The following is an 18,382-nucleotide window of genomic DNA, read 5'->3' as shown; positions in this document are numbered from 1 at the left end:
AGTCAAAAGAAAGAAAATGAAACCCATTTTTAATGGACATCAAAAATTATTTCAAAAATAAATCATCAAGTGCATGAATCAGCAATCATCCAAGGCTGAAATGTGGCTCTACCATGACAGCGTAATGGTGCTTATTTGTCATAAAAATCATATAAAAATGCAAAACAAATAAAAGGTCCATCAAACAGATATTGTTTTATTTGATTTTGACTTGAAATATGACCTGGGTATGTTGTTGACAAGCTTATTGAGATTCATCCTAAATTCACCAATTTATTAACCATATAAAACTGTAACACTGACTGCTAGCTGAGTGGAAAACCCTTACATGACTGAACAAAGCAGCTAACCTCGAAAAACAGCTGCAAAAATGACATTAAAGAACACTGACATCAAATTATGCTGCATCAAATGGCCTACATCTATCATCGTGAATTCTGCAATGTACTTCTTAAGATTGATTACGTTGGGTTAGAGATGACAATTCCTGCAGAGCAAAACAATGAATCTCAATAAGCTGCGATGGAACTTGGCAAAAAGAAAAAAAGTCAAGCTCTGACTGATGTGAAAGTGTTTTTAAAATGCCACGAAAATGAACCTGCTTCCAAATCAAAAGGCAAAACTACTTCCACAAATCAAAAAACAATGAAACACAATTATAATGTATCACTGATTGATTAAAATGGTCAAAAATGACAATAAAAGATTTATAATGTTACAAACTATTTCTGTTTTAAATAAATGCTGTACTTTAGAAGTCAGTCTAAATGATTTCTGATGGATCAGATGACACTGAAGAGCAGAGTTTTGCCTGCTGGAAATCTGAGCGTATAAATTTGCCCACAGTGCATCTTCTAAGCCGTTTCCCACAATCTCCTTGAGGGCCCGCTGGCTTTAGCAGGATCTCTCGGAGAACAACCAGACAAGCTGCCAGAGGGCTGTTCAAATATTTACCCCTGGATAGCATTTCCATCACGACTTTACTCGTGCAACATCATTAATGGGTTTGTTTTCCTGCAAACTACAACTGTTTGCTTTCACTGCTGCTTAAACGAAGTGCCTTAAATTAGAGTACACATACATCAGATACACACCACACCTCCATTCATGTTCCACCGACAAATTAATTACCCAGGAGTCACGGTGTGACAGGCCAGTCTGCTTTCCGAGGGGAGACACACCACAGTTAGCGTTCATTAAAGGGGAACCTTATTGCATGTGGGTCTTTGATGGTAGTAAATTTATAAATTGTATACTGGAGTGAAATGTCACAGACTCTGTGTGAAAATATACGCCAGTGAGTAGATTACAACTCAGCAGTGTGTTTACAAATCTGTACCTTGAGGAGAAGAGTAAGAGCTCCAGCACCAGCGTAAACCTCAGAGAGCAAATGGATATGATCCTATCAATGCACATTTAAAAACCTCTAAAGGCAGAAAATATAATTTCAACACAATTATGGGGCATTCCGCATTGACAGTGATTTAATTTCTGGAGATCATGAAGTCACTGCACTGCTGGTCGCTAGCAGGTGTTTCTACATAGTTGATAAGGAAGATCACAGGGACGCTCTTCCATTGTTTGTTATTGCTCATTTGCAGAGAGTTCAATATTAATAACCGCATCTCTAATTGTCACCTTCAAAACCAAACTTCATTGGAAATTAAACTTCTGCTGTCAGTGTAAAACATGTTCGATGCAGTCCCATGGTCCACTGAATTGTTTCTCATGGATTAATGCAGCATTAAAGGGCACCTATTATGTAAAATCCACATAAATGTGTGTTGGCAGTGTTCGAACACAACCAACCAACAATGATAAATGGTGATGATGCACGCTATCGTGCAACTCTTTTACTGGGTGTTTTGAAGGCAGACCAACATTCGTGATGAAAAAATATGTGCAAACTATAATTAAGCTGAGCTCGTTCGCCAGCTTAAAGGGGTTATATGATGCGATTAAAATTTTTCCTTTCTCTTTGGAGTGTTACAAGCTCTTGGTGCACAAAGAAGATCTGTAAAGTTGCAAAGACTAAAGTCTCAAATCCAAAGAGATATTCCTCAAAAAAGTTAAGACACGTCCACACCCCCCTAAAACGTCTCGTTCTAACACATCTCTACGTCATTATGTGGGAAGATTTGCATAACGCTGCCCAGATGTTCACACAATGAAAGAAGGTGTACCTTTTATTCTCATTGCAGTATTGTTGTTGCCGCTGCTACCATGTAGTATAGACGCTGTGTGTTTCACTGTGAAAGCTTGTCAGTGAACAACAGCTCTGTGTAGCAAATGCTGCTCTATGTGAATGCATGCAGGTGATTGAGATTTACCTCTGATTACACAACCGGCTTTACAGACAAGATGCGCATTAAATGCGATTTATCATGCAGCCCTACATGAGTGCATATTTTTTCCCCTTTTTTGTCAGCAAAGGAAGCTATCAGTGCCTGACATGAACCTGTGAATGAACTGGTGAGGTGTGATTTTACTTATCTAATCTTGTTCTGTCATCTAGTCTCTCAATCAACCACACTCTGCCTATTCCAAATCTAACAAGGCCTGGAACTGCAGTTATTTATGAGTGCTGAAATCAACATGTGCTGGATAATCTCACCACACACGCCCAAAAACATGTTTACACTGCGCTTCTGTCTCTCCCACAGATGGCTTCTTTGATTTACAGGTTGCTCCTCTATCGGAGATATCAAAGCCAACAGTGTCTACTCTTCAGCTTTCTTCAGAAGTGAGGAGACATCCCTCTCGGATTCCCTCATTCTTAACCTCCCTCCCACTAATGCTGACAGAACAGCAAGACTAAGCACACCAAGACATGGCCAATCTGTTGACTTTCCTGTCATGGAAAACGTCTTTTACCAAAGCACCCCGCTGTTTAGGGAGGGTTGGTGAGCGTCATGTTAAATATGGTCCCGAGTGAGCAGCTCTGTCTGTTGTGGGTAAATATAGGTTGCCTGTCGAGCTCTTGTTCTCATTAGTACCTCAAAGTCAAAATGAAATCGCATTTGCAGCTCACACTTCTGTAATGTGATGTATTTCTGAGATTAACTAAGAAAAAACTAAAAATTTTAAATATCTAAACATAAAATCACATAAATTCACTTGAGAAACAAAACGGAATAATATGTAAGACTTGTTTTGAATAGTTTTATATTTTAATATTATATTTCCTTTTTGAATTTTTATTAAATACACATTAAATTGAAGTTTTTATTAAATACATACATAATTAAATAATGAAATAGATGAATAATAATTAATTAAAATAACATTTGAGCTTTCAATATTCGAGATATACTCTCTGCTCATTTTACACAATTTTTTATTATTTTTTTTGTTTGGAGAGGGATTTTTGACCAGGACATAAAGGTTGAAGGTCAGGTTCATTCTCAAGAATATCTCAGTGTATTTCAATGTTAATACCTCTTTTTTTTTATCTTAGACATTATAATTACAAAAATAACATCTTTAACATTAGTCTAAAATAGACTTAACTTGCTTTTTTGGTAACTGCTTATTAAAACTTTTTTGTAGATTGATTGTGGAGATCAGAAACATGTATTAAAGTAAACAGGTCCTTTTTGATTTCAGATTTTTTTTCTGAATATTTCCATAACTGTTACACTGTTAACATATAAATGTGAATCGGATAATTTTAAGAAACCATTCTCCATTGAAGCTGAAAGAGATATGCTTGCTTTCGTTGTGGTGACAGCAGGGATTCTGGTAATGAGGTGGAAGCTCTTCAGGGTTTATAGGGCGGGGAACAGGTTGTACATTTAGTCTTGACCTTCAACCTGATCCCTTGGTGGCTTTGAAATGGCTAAAATGTCTGGGTTTAACCGGGAAGTAAAGAAAGAGAGACAGAACTCACCAAATGCAAGCAACATCTTTCACAGCTCTTGTAATCAGGAAGAAGTGCAGAGTGTCCTCCTGCAGAAAGAAACCAGCACATCTTGTACAGAGTGATACGTCTGTAACACACACACACACACACACACACACACATAAGCATGGTCTGTAAATTGCTCCAGATCTGTCCATGCATATTACATCAATCATTTTTTAACTCCACTGGTAATTACAGCAATTTGCTCTAATTATTCCCAACGACTTCTCGTTTTATTAGCAGGGTAAATAGTAGGTCAACTTTTAAACACCTTGGCAAACGGCGTGCTTAATTGTAGACAGTGCTTAATCGTTTGCCTCAGAGTTCTTCATAGACTAAGCATCCACAGACAAGTGCTTTGGGGGGAAAAAAAAACATCTTTTTTTTTTCTCTCTGTCTCTCTCTCATTTTTCTCTGCGTTTTCCAGCCTCCCACTCTCCCTCCCCTCCGCTATTCTCTCAGCAGCTTGTTAAGAATGCACCCGGAGTCATTCGAGCATGTCATCATAGCTCATGCACTCCCCCAGGCTATTAAACACTGGTGTAAATAAGCCTGCTGAGGGGGGCGGCTCACCGAGCACTGCCGGCCGGGGGTTTACAGTGGTTAGGCAAAACAGAGGGTGGGAGAGGAAGAGAAATGAAGGAGATTAAGAGAGAAAGAGAGTAGGAGACAATGATAGGGTGTTGAGGAGAAACTACATTAGCATTTCCTGAAGGAAATACCAGTGCTTGCAAGATAGCTGAAGAATAGAGTTGAGGTTTTAGGACTCTTCGGTTTCAAGTCTTTGTTCTGCAACGAAAGCGGTGTCTTGCGTTCTATTGGCTGTTCACAAGAATCGTCACACAATGCAACAGCATCCTTGCACAATGAAGGTGGCTTTAGATGTAAAAAAAAAATGCAAGAATGAAAAGACCAATAACAAGTTAGTATGCAAATAATTGCAAGAATAATAACCAATTGTTATTTGTTTCTAGAAATATTTTATCATTTACTCAGATTTTGTCAGATCTCAGTGAAAGAACCGGATCAGTCTGGAATGAATCATTCAGCCTAACTTTATGAACTGGATCAACCAATTCACACACACACACACAAAAAAAGATTAAATACAAACTACTAATCAATTAATTACATTATAATACAAAATTTAATTAAAACATACTAAATATGAAGAATTGCAATTATTTGGTCATTATCTTTTTTTATTTTTTTATTAACCAAACTTAAATCATTGATTAAATTAGACTGAACAACTAATATGGTTTTAACAGGAAAAAATTGTTTCTAGTTGTTTCGAGTAGGTTCAATATCAATTTAATAATGACTTTTTTAAAAACTGAGACAAATGAGTCCAATTTGTCAACAAATAATTTATTATGGTTTTGTACGCTGGATCAACCATTACATTGAAAAGAATTCAAGAAAAGGCTCAAAATACACAAAGTTTTTATGAACTCTGAAGGAGAACTAGGCCAGGTGTCAAGACTGCTCAGTGAATAACAAAAATGGTCTGTTCCTTGCATAAAGTCTTCACACAATTTCATAAGTCATATACTATATATATATAGAATACATAAGGCTGAAATTATCTACAAATCCCATTTTGAATACAGTACTTTAAGCCGTTCAGGTTAAATTAGTTGTAGAAGTTTAATACTGAGGGTTTGAGGTTAAGAACAAACTCCTAACATGAATGTTTTAGGAATATCAATGCAGCGCTGCTTTGCAAGCACTAAAAAGGAAACCGTGAATGAGACAATGAGGGGGCAGAGAGTTTGTGCTGTGTGTGTGTGTGTGTGTGTGTGAGAGAGAGAGAGCAGGCAGTTGGAGGATGTCATTACCACCCTTCCATTATCAGTATTGCAGTAGAGTGCTGGCTCTCAGCGCTCTGAGCTGGGAGAGGTGTCGGGTTACTCGTCCTCACTGTCACACTCCTGGTGGAAATATGGGGGATTAGGGACTGCAGCCGCCCCAGGAGTCAGGATACACGTACACACACGCACACAAGGTCTGGAGCTCTCAATCAAACCACACACAAGCAGTTTAAGGCTGAATTTGTCTCTCGCTGTGGCGTCAACTTTGGCACAGGATGTATTATGCTGATGGTGAAATGTAAATGTCTGTCTACATTTCGCTGTACACGCATGCAAGTTTATGCAAACTACTGATAAGCAGCAGGAGTAATCGAGAACTCAGGAGAGACAATGATCATTCATGAAAACATGAGTCCTTAATATTGTGTTTTGTTAAGGTTGCATTCCGGGTGGCACTTTGTGACCCGATTTACGGGATATGTTTGTTCCAAAACATTAAAACTCTACCTAGTTGTATATTGCACATCAGATGTCTTGTGATTGCTTGTTTTTTGGTTCCGTTGCACAGCATGTTTATATTTAGACAAATGAATGGGTGCTGGAGACTATTTTTGTTGCTTCTGGTTAGGATACATGTTAAGAAAAGAATAACTTCAAAGTTGCTAAGCTTTCAGATAGACAGTGGCATAATCTAGTAGTATTGCAATGTCAGCAGTGGCTTCAAAAGGGAGATTCCATCAGAGAAAGACATTGTCTTATGTAATGTAATTAGAACACTCCATATCCTTATTTTAGGCTTTGTTCAGGCAGGCAGCAGAATTTAGGATGTTAAGCACAAGTAACGTCATTAAAGTGTACAATACGTTTTGGTGCGGTGTCTGAAAACACTCCCTTTCTTGTTTCCTACATGACAAACCAGTGTTATTTTAGTATTATTTACATTATATGAATTTTAATATAGTTTATAGTTTCTTTTTATTTTAGTAATTTTGCTTGCTTTTGTAATTTTTTATTATTCTATTTAGCTGTATTTTTTTTCTGTTATTTTAGTACATACATTTTACATCTTATATCTATAACTTATTTTACTTCAGCCCTTTTTAAATGACCCAAAAACTATTTTTTAACATACTGTGACAAACTGTGGCATTCATTATGTAGACAATCATGAATTGATGAACAAGTCGGCGGTATCTCCATGCATGTGTAAAATCTGAATGTGTAAAAATGCCTAGAGTTGATCGACATGAGCAGAGGCCCAATTTCCTTATTTTTCAACCTTTCTTTCCACAGTGACATCTGCTCTAACTTGTAGTATGAGAAAGTCTTTTGGCATTGTGAGATGCTTACATTATTGCTATAGCAACGGAAGTAGATACACCGGATATTGACTACACTGTTTGAACAAACAGATCAGATTTAATCACATGCAGAACGGCAATGCAGACAGCCAGTCCTAAAGATCAGATCTGAAAAACAGCTCATGCGAAAAAAAGCCTGAGTCTCCATAAGTTAAAATCACTCGCTCATTCATTCATTTGTTTGTGCATTCAAGCCCATGTCACATTTTGTTAAGCTGCTAAATGTACTACATACTGTACCTTATTGCCAGCTGAGAGTACCGCTGAGCTTTCTGATGGTCCAGGCTGACTCTACCTGCAAATCACAACAACAGCAGTCAATACTGTAATCAATGATGCCGTACACTAAACAAAGCTCAATTCTACTGATGTCAGACTATACAAAACTACAATAATGCAACAAATGCCTAGTTTGTAATGGGTTTTATTGTTTTTGTCTGGTTGCACCAGGACACAGCATCACAGTATGGTGAGGGGTGTAACATTTCCGTCACATGCTTGAGGTATTCAGCCAATCACGACATCACCGGATAGCTGGCCAATCAGAGCACACCTCGCTTTTCAGAACAATGAGCTTTGTAAAAGTCAACATGTTTCAGAAAGGAGGGGCATGGAGGAGAAACAATAATGTAGAGTATGTGGAAAATAATGTTTTTTTTTAACCTTAAACCGCGTAAACACATTGCATTACACCAAAAACAGAAATAATGTTTTTTAGCAATGTCATATGACCCCTTCAAAAAAATACAGCCTTCTAGTGTGCATGAGAGACTTCTTTCAAAAACACTTTTTTTATCATACTGACACTAATTACAAACATTTACACAATTAAAACTATATTTTGTGGTATTCTTTAGAAACATAATATTAATACAAAAGGAGTGAAAGAACAAGAAATGATGATGAAAAGAGGGAAAAATGTTTCTTGATTCCAACTCGCGTCAGTCACATGAGCACCATGGCTCAGTGCACAAGCGCTAACCACCAAGCCACAGCTCCAAGGCTAAATTGATCACTTTAGACAAGGGAATGTTTTAAGAAGGTTTGATTAGTTCTCTAGCTATTATGATTGAACCAGAGCCCAGATTTTGACTGTACATTTAACATATGTTGAAAGCTTTGGAGTCAATCCAGCAGAGCTCTTCACAACCGAAGCTCCATTCTAGTACTTCAGCTTCAGAAGCCCTGTTTTAAAACATAACCATAATTTTCTTGTTTTTCAAACTTATTTTTACAATTACTACCATGTGCAGTGGCCTCCAAAGAGATTCTCTGGACTGACTGGAAAACATTACAGGAATGTATCAACTTCCTGGAGCTTGGGTGCACGTGAAAATGCCAGGACTCGCATGCCAAACCCACTTACTAGCAGAGAAATGTCTGTGGCAAACAAGCATACACTTACATTGTGCTCTCCCTCTGTAGTGCGCACATCATAGACATATGCAAGAATGATGTCCACCAAACCGAGCCAGACGTGGAAGCGTGCTTTCTTATCCAGCAAGTACGAATGGTTTGTGAATTTCCTCATCTGCTCTATTTCTTCTTCTGTGAAAATTATTGCTGGAAGTACAGAGAGAGAAAGGGAGACGTTCAGTGTTGTTTATCAAGTTATCTCAGGGAGGTACAGTCAAAGTCAATCTCTGACAAATTCTCCCTGAAAAACAAGTATAAACGCAGGGCTCCGGCAGGGAATGATGGATGCCTCTGCTCTACTGAGAGCTTTAAGAAACAAAAGCATGTTCGCCGCAATTATTTTTAAATCAGAGTTGGAGACAAGGCTTTTGAAGCATAGGAGAGTTACCGCACGGGAAGAGCAAAGTTACAAAGCTTGATTGATGCCCTAAACTGACTTGATACTGCACCAGGGAGGAAGAAGTTGAAGGCAGGGCAGTGAAAGAGAGAGAGAGAGAGAGAGAGAAAGAAAGGGCAAGTCAGCACTTTAGTAGCAGCTGAAAGTGATCCCCTTCTTGGCTGCAGTGCTGTCCCTGATAGAGCCCCTCGTGTGCATGCTTGCATGTCCATATATACACACACACTTAAAGCTAGTTCTGGCAGAGGTCGAGTTCTGGCTCTGTTGGGAGCTGCTGGATTCCAGCGACATGACGACTGAACAGCTCCCCCATTTTCTCTCGCTCTCTCTCTACCTGATTTACCCTCTAACACTGCATGGCAGGAAACACTGACTCCTGTGAGACCAAAACCAGGAGCTGAAGAGAGAGTTCAGCTCCACCCCAGCTCTTGTCTTCTCTTTATATTAAACTCTTACTGTCACCAGTTACAGATTTATTATTATTTTTTGTTTGTTTCTGTTTCTTTGCTGTATATGAAGGAACTCTTAGATCTTGCGGGACTGTTATATGGTAGGAAAAAGATTTCAAATCTGTTCCTTCTATATATATATATATATATATATATATATATAAGGACATTCTGCTAGATAATTACTGAGCTGCAAAGAAATAAAATCTGCCGTTGAAAGCCAAAAGGCTATGAAAGCCTGTTTCAGCTTTACATTAAATAAACAGGTAACTGTGATTTTATACAACTTTAAATATTTTATATTTCTTTAACTTAATATCTAACGAACAGACTATTTCTCAAAAGTACCGTAAACTTTATTTTTCCCTGTAAGGGGAGTCTTTTTTAAAGGGTACTTACACATTTCTAATGTACAAATACTGGCAATGTCTTGTTGGGGCTATAACAGACTCCTTTTGTGGAATGCATTATAATTTGTCATTCATTCAATGGCAAAATCTGCAAAAACACCTGACACCACACAGGTGCCCAGAGCACTAACACAAGCAGCTATTGGAGTGAGATGGGGGAGTGGAATAATGAAGTGCATACATGCATAAACACATAAGGTGAGGCCATCATCTCCGTTGGGACCTAGAGTGTGAAGATACCCGATACACATGGGAAAGCAAGTACACAGACACAAAATAAAGGGAGAAGGCAAGGAAAAAGCTGAAATCTTGAATTAGAATCTCAAGCAGTGAACTGAACATGTTTTTATATGTGTGTGATCTCTGTCATGCAGGAAGGTTTCTCATCATGAAAACAAAGCGAAAGAGTGAAGCCTTTGGGTATACCTATTCACAAATCTGTGAATTGCACGTAGAATGTACCAACGAGTCTGTAAAGAAAATGTCTGGGTATGAGTTTCTCTCTTCCACCAACCACGAGTGCACCTATTATTTTGAGGAGAGTAGTGGGAATCATGGCTTACTTGGTGTTCTGAGGGTGATAAAACATGACCAGAGGGAAATAAAAATTTAGGAATATGACGCTGTGAGTTCCACTATAGTGTATTAGATTATATATATAAATAATTGCCAAAATTTTGTGATTAAATAATTAGTTTGAAATTACACTTAAAATCCCCTAGGAACTACTGTGTGGCACAATGTATAAGATGCTTCTTTTTTGACTAGTCACGAATTGCATTATTTCAGTGGTGAGGGTAGCGCTGTGGATATTCAACCATTAAAGGGTAACTCCACCCCACAATGAAAATGTTGTCATTAATCACTTACCCCCATGTCATTTCAAAACCCGTAAAAACTTAGTTCGGCTTCGGAAACACAACTGATTATAATTTGAATATGATTTACTTGGCAGTTAATGGGACAGACACAAACCTCCCGTTTTTCATCCAAAATATCTTCAATTGTTTTTCTGAAGATGAACGTAGCTTTTAGGGGTTTGGGACGACGTGGGGGTAAGACATTAATGACACCATTTTCATTTTGGGGTGGAGTATCCCTTTAATCTCAAACCATTATAAAAAAAAATAAAAAATAAACCCATCCTGGTTTCTCATATCTAATGACAGCTAAAGGATAATGAAAAACGAACAAGCACATCCTAATACCTAAAGAGCGAAGGCCTTAATTAACTTTCATGGCTTAATGAGCCATATCCAGTCAGGAAAAACTTAGAAAACAGTGAGGAGTAGATATATTAGCACTGATTTGTGTGCACTTCACTCAGGATGTTCAGGATGGCATGTCCAAGCATTTAGTAGCAATTAATCTGCTCCATGCATTCAGCATACTGATGAGAACACTACAAATATAGTTATAGAAGCGCCTGTGTGCCAAGTAGCTGCACAATGTTGTTTGATTGATTGACAGCAGATACAGGCAGTTTGGAATGCATATCTTGAAACATCTCCATCTCCCTCTGCTTAATCCTTCTCCGTCTTCTTCTTCTGTGATAGGACCAGCTGTGTAACCCCCCACCACCCCCCATCCCCCCTGCAGCAACATATGTTCGCAGATCAGAGTAATTTCCTCATTCTGTAATCGGGCACTGAGGAATTAGCACCCTACTCTAGTGATAAAGAACATGCTGGTGTGGGACACAATCGCTTCTCGGCTGTCCATGTCTGTGCCGCTTTATCACACACGTCTCACACACGTCAATATTCCATGCAATTTTAAATGTGCCAGATACGTTTTTCAGAGATTGTTCTATTACAACAGATGTGCCAAGAAAGAAAGAGACCGACAGACAGACAAAATGACACACACACACATATATAGCTAGATGAAAAATAGAGCTAAAATAGATTGAAAAAAAGACAGACGGATTGAAGAGAAGACATAAGAAAGAAAGGCATATACAGACAGAATGCCAGATACATAGAAACACAGATCAGATCGACAGACAGAACAATATAACTATAGATAGAAGGACCAGACAAAAAAACTGAATGACAGAGAGATACAATGATGTATAGACAAAGCGATAGAAAGAAACATTTACATTTATTCATTTAGCATATGTTTTTATCTTATCTTACAAAAGAAAGAATGAAAGAAAGAAAAAGAAAGAAAGAAAGAACAAGCTGCTTTGTGGGCACAAAAGTGGGCTGAGAGGTGGTTTGTACCTCGCTGACTAAACCAACTCTGTGACTCACACACAGCCTCATCATCAATATGACTCAGCAGTTATAAAACAAAGACAAAAACACATATAAATCTCCCAAAGAGTAAAAGTATGAGTGTTAAAGCAGTGCGAGGCTACAAATAGCTTCAAATCTCCCCCCTTGTGCAAGGTGAAAACACGACGCTATCGCTAGTCTCAGATTATGGTCCCGTGATGATCAGTTTCCGGCAAAAGCGCGCCACCTGCTGGCAGAGACTAGAAACAATTTCTGGAAATATTCCAGGGTTACACTAAATCTTGGCGACCTTACCTAAACCCCAAATTCTTCTTCCAGACCCACGGAAAGAGACACAAAAGACAAAGCAGTAATTTTGTACTGAATGTTTAAATACATTTAGGGAGTTTACCTCTGAAGAGGTAAAGGTCTCACAGGTTTCGGAGTGTGTTGAAAGGTCCGGGCTCAGTTCTCTCCACCAGGGTTTAAACTTCAGCAGGTTTCTGGTCTCCTCCTCGTACTCACACAAGTTTACCCTGTATGAAAAAAAATTAAACTGAATATGTGGGTGTTCTGTCGAGTATGAGATATGATATAAAATAATCATTTAAATGATCTTTATAAATGTAGAGAAGTTGATGAAATTCAGTACAGGAACAAAAACGGTGGACTTACAAGTAATGGTCAGCACAAAATATTGTGGTCTCTGCATCTTGTCGATTGTATCTCCTGAGCTCAGGAGCAGTATTGTCAGGATCGTTCATGTAGATCACCTCATGCAGCTCCTCCTGATAGACACAAAGCAAAACAATGGGTTGTCCACAATAACTCCAGGTCATTTATTTTTCAATTTGCCTTGTATTAAAAACTCAATGTCTACAGTCTCATCAGGGACAGATGTTCTTACTTGCAGTCTGGTGAAGACTCCAGACTGAAGGTTTCCAAAGCCATACATTAAATGGTATTCTTTCAGTGTCTCTGCTGGGGTTTCAGTGTAAACCTCCTGTTCCATCTGCCAATCAAACTCCATATTTCAGTTACATCACAACTTTAAAGCAACAGTTCATGCAAAAATAAAAAATCTGTTCTTTTTTCTGTGGAATGCATTTTTTTTGTGTCAATATAATGAAAGTATGTGATGTACAAAACAACATTCTATAAAATAATATCCTTTGTGTTTAGTGTCTTGTGAACACTCTCCACAGCTGTTACTGGTCAAGCAAACAGAGAGTGCCACCCCAAACTCATGCCATTGGTTGAGCCACTGTTGCGTGTAGGTCTGGTCGGGATTCTTAAACAAACATAGGAATGTTTTGAAAGCAGCCACAATATTTACTCTTTTCTGGGAAATCGGCCCACATGTTGCTTACTTATAGTTGTTTTAACCTATTAAAGGGTTAGTTCACCCAAAAATTTAAATTACCCCAAGATTTATTTACCCTCAAGCCATCCTAGATGTATATGACTTTCTTCTTTCAGACAAATACAATCATTATTTATTAAATAATGTTCGGGCTAATTCATGCTTTATAATGGGAGTGGATGGTATCCCAAAATGTAAAGTCTAAAAAATTGCACCCATTCATTATAAAAGAAATCCACATGGCTCGGTGGGTTTAATAAAAGCCTTCCAGAGCAAAGTTACAAGTTTTGTTTACAGCAAAGGAAAACCAGTGTCCTCTTGGCTTATATTGAAATCCTCCGACATTTTTCTTTACAAATCCTTGTTTTGAACTACTAATTCAGGACAGGAGTTTTGCTCTCTCTTCTGCGTTTCCACGTTCGTCACTTTTGCATTTGCCTACGTCCTTTCAACATCCGCTGGACACCCCTCACACGTGAATGTGCATACGACAGTTAGTGGAAGCTAGAGATTAAGATTCATTAAATTGTAAATATGGATTTATTTTTTATTTTTTTACACAAATGTATTGCATCGCTTCAGAAGGCCTTTATTAACCCTCTACGGAGCCATGTGGACTTCTTTTATAATCAATTTGTCACATTTTTTGACTTCAAATTTTGGGCTACCATTCTCTCCCATTATAAAGCTTGGAAAAGCCATGATGTTTTTTAATAAAACTCAGACTTTATTTGTCTAAAGGAAGAATGTCATATATACCTAGGATGGCTTGAGGGTGAGTAAATCATGGGCTAATTTTCATTTTTGGATGAACTATCCCTTTAAGCTGCAACAGGAGAAAATATTTTAACCATTAGAAATGCACACATCACACTTAAAATGACAATACTTGCCTTGATTATAGTCTTTACAGATTTGTGAAGGATTTATAAATTCTTATGTAAACACAGAAAGCAATTAGAGGTACTTGATGATAGACGACTGCTAAATTATTCACTGGCTGTCGATCAAAGACAACGTGGTGAAACGAGGCCAATGAGATGTCAAGCAGAGGATCCCGTGGCCATTAGGTATAATTAAAAGCGCTAATAGGCAGCTCATTACAAGACATGTCTGGACTACGGCAGATCGGTCAGACATAATCACAGTGCTGCCTCTGCCGCTTTTTTCTCAATGAAAGATTGATAAGAACTGCACAAAAGAAAGCAATCGAGCATAATCAAACTGAAGTTGAATTATAATAAAGAGAGAAGAGACTGATGGAATCGGTGAGATGGATTGTTATGATGCCGACATCTCGACCAGCTGATTAAATGTGAGAATTCTGTGCTATAATTAAGTCTGCTCTGCAGAAAGGAAGACAGGAAAAGAGAGAAACAAAGAGAGGATCTCCATTTCTAAAACTGAGTACATTATTCCCATTCCTGGAAAACAAATATAATTTTAACTAAACTGGATTGGACTAGCTTGGGCTTTTTTCAGCTAGACTAGCTGGCTAAACCAGATAAAAGCAGCTGAGCCACTGACTTTCAGTGTTTTTAGCAGGTATTTCTTACTGTGTAATGATATATACTACTGTATAACTTTTTACATTTACATATACTCATGTTGTTCCAAATTTATATAAATTTCAGTTTTTCTGGGGAATATGGCTCTGCATTTTTCACATACATTAAAATTCAATGTTCACCAACACTGTTTGGTTACAAACATTCTTCAAAACATCTTCTTTTGAGATTCACAGTTAAAGTAGATTTCATATTGAATTTTCTCTTTTGGGTGATCTGTTCCTTTAACTCTTTTTTTATGTTATTTTATTGAAGACACAAAGAGTGAGGACGGAAAATTCTGAGAAGGAAACTAACAACTCCAAACCCATGCTTCTCACATGTGCACATCTGGTGTGTGACAGTGTGCTAATTGCTAATCACTCAAAGTTGTTTTTGATCTTCGACTTTGTCTTTTCTTATTTAAACAGGAATTTGTGGAAAGAACTAAATTGTTGGGGCAAAAAAGCTGAGGGATTATATTCCACACATTACATGCCGAATGGTTTAGTCTGTGAGACAACTATGCATTAAACAACCTATAATATTAGACCCTACTAGAACATTAAAGATTAAAACAGTGTTATATAATAAAATGACAATAATTGCTTTGACTGTAGTCACTCCAGATTTGTGAAAGATTTGTAATTACTTTTTACTCTCTTTAAAAACAAAGAAAGCAATTAGGCATTCTTTATGATAGACTACTGCTAAATTATTCACTGGCTGTCGATCAAAGTAGACACGCTGAAAGGAGGCCAACAAGACGTCAGGAACAATCCTGTGGCCATTACTAAGCAACTGGAAATCTTCATGCTACTTGGAGAGCAGTTTGACAGTCTGAACTATTGTGGATATTGTAAATTCACAGACATGTATAAACAATAATAAATAACCTAGCAATCAATTCCATGGGAACTGTAGGAAAAAGCTAATCCTTGGGCAGCCAAATAGCATTGCGTTGCCATAAATTCCTTAATATTTTATCTTTTAATTATTTATTTATTTTTGTAAAGATGTACTTTTGGTTGGTATACTGTATTCTAAACTCAATCCTTAGCCGATTCTAAATATTACTATGCATTATAATGAATAGTGCTTTTTTTTTTTTAAATGTCCTGTCTCTTGTAAATCAGCCAGTTCTAAAAATGGTTATTTCTATATTTTGCTGTTGTGTGTCAAAAATAAATATCAGTTTGTATTTCAAAACATTATTTTTTGCCATTAATCGTAATAATCCAGTGAGATTTCTGTTTGCACAAGGAGTCTGACAACAGCCAGTGGTCCACACAGAGATTTAATCTCATTATCATCCAGTCTGTCTGGAATGACATGAAGAAACAGAAAAAACTGAGACAGACTATATCATGAGGAACTGAGACAACATCTCCAAGCTGCATCATGACAAGAGACCTAATAATTTTAGCCACCACTGTCATATATTTACACATTACATTTTTGGGTCTCAGTCTTATTTGTAGTCAAAAAGCATTGTAAATATCTGGACCTATGAGTACTTTCCTGTGTTTTAACATAATGCCAATCATGGTGTTTGCAGGGAAGTCACCTGAGAAAGTAGGGCTTGGAATATAACTTAAAATCTTCTCCCTGGATGTAGGTGTGAATCTCAGAGGTTCTGGTGGAGGGTACACGATAACCACAGTAAGGAAATCTGCATCTTGCAGTGTTATCATGATTACACACAGCAGAGTACTGCAGCGAAAGGAGAAAAACACAAACAGTTATTCAGACATCTTAAACTGGTTGGGTAAAATTTCAGTTTATTCAGCAGGATCTTACTGACTCAGCATTAAAAATATAATATAATATAATATAATATAACGTAACATAAAATAACATAATATAATATAATATAATATAATATAATATAATATAATATAATATAATATAATATAAAATAATATAATAAACAACATAATCCTAATGGAATCAAATTATCAGAGACTAAGTTTATACGGTAAAATATAATTTTACTTGAAGCTCCTGAGGCCTTCTTTTTCCCCCTGTATTTTCATCTTTTAATTTGTTAATCTATCAGTGATGCCGTCTCGTCACAGTTTCTCTAATCAACTAATAACAGCACAATCACAGACAACAAACAGTGCGTTCTCATTACTTTGACTGTGAGCAAATCTCTAAAAGTTGCTCCTAAACTGAAAACCAACTACTTAACAATGTAATATGAAGAAGGAAAGACCTTAAAAAGTCTGCTAATAAAGTCCCTGGTCAATTTGACATGAAGTCAAATAGATATTGGAAGAGCAGAAAAAATATGATAGCTTACAACTCCACCTTGTGGTTACTTAAATTGAATTCAATGAGACATGAACAACCGATTTGCCAACCACTGTAGCACATTATAAACCATGAAATGTGATTAGTTTCAAACTAAATTTGACTCTATTTCAGTACAACGGTGTTGTTCAGCAGTTAAGACACTTAAATAAAAATACAAATAAAAAACTCGTCTTCAAAATAACCAAATTCGCTCTACAATTATGATACCTGCACGCAGGCTAAAAACAAGTCAGAAATGATAACTAAAGCCCAACGCAGGTAAGAAGCTGTCAAAAGTCCGCCTATGTTGTTTGTACACACAATGTTTACGTCAACATAAAATAGACAGGACATACTCCATGCACTATTTAGTACTTTTACGTTTTCAAATTATGTATTAAGATTTAGAAGGCAATGGCAAACAATATAATATTTTTAAAACAAAACTGATACCTTCACGCCTGTTCTGTAAAGACTCCCTTTCCCTAAATAACATCAGTAACACATATACAGCACATGGACTGCTTCCTGCTCTCTCTCGACTGGCCATGTTTTACCGTAATGTCACATATAGGGAGGAATGAAAACTATTTTAGATTTTACACTCAATTTCCAATGGTGTAAAAAACATGGCACTTAAAGTAATTTTAAAAATCAATATGCATTTGAAATAAATCAAATGCAACAAATCAGTTTACACATAGTAACTGCAGTCAAATCGGATTAAAGAAGTTAATGAAGAAAAACATACGTTTGAAAACTTAAATAAACAAGTACACAGTAAATACATATAAAAATGTAATGTTTCAGAATTATTTTCTGGTTTGAACCATTTTTCCAGCAGATTTTTATTTATTATTATTATTATTAATAATAATAATATTTTATTATTATTATTTTTTTAATTCAAGAACTGATCAGAAGCATAAAGCAAAAATATAATATAAAAAAATAACATTATTATGTCAGACAGTTAATATCTTCCTAGCAGCCAGACATGGATATAAAATATACTAATATTAATTGATATAATATTAATATAATATATTAACGTCAATATGATGAATATGAACAAATATAATGTTTCACATCATATGGCCAAACAAAATAATTATGTAAAAAATCTAAACACCAAGTAAGTATTTCGTTTGTATTTTGGTAGAGTGCTTCCCCTACGTTTGTATGGCAGAGGAATTACAAG

The 18,382-nt window shown here is 36.8% G+C and overlaps 1 pseudogene; it reads right to left on the bottom strand.

The window, feature by feature from the left end:
- LOC127960055 (protein SHQ1 homolog) overlaps positions 1 to 17,724 on the bottom strand; it is a 30,992-nt pseudogene extending 13,268 nt beyond the window's left edge.
- Between the last annotated feature and the right edge of the window lie 658 nt (positions 17,725 to 18,382).

This window comes from Carassius gibelio, chromosome B6 (genome assembly GCF_023724105.1).
Source record: "Carassius gibelio isolate Cgi1373 ecotype wild population from Czech Republic chromosome B6, carGib1.2-hapl.c, whole genome shotgun sequence".
NCBI lineage: Eukaryota > Metazoa > Chordata > Actinopteri > Cypriniformes > Cyprinidae > Carassius > Carassius gibelio.
Note: the sequence above shows the minus strand (reverse complement) of the source record. Positions and strands in the feature narration are given on the sequence as shown.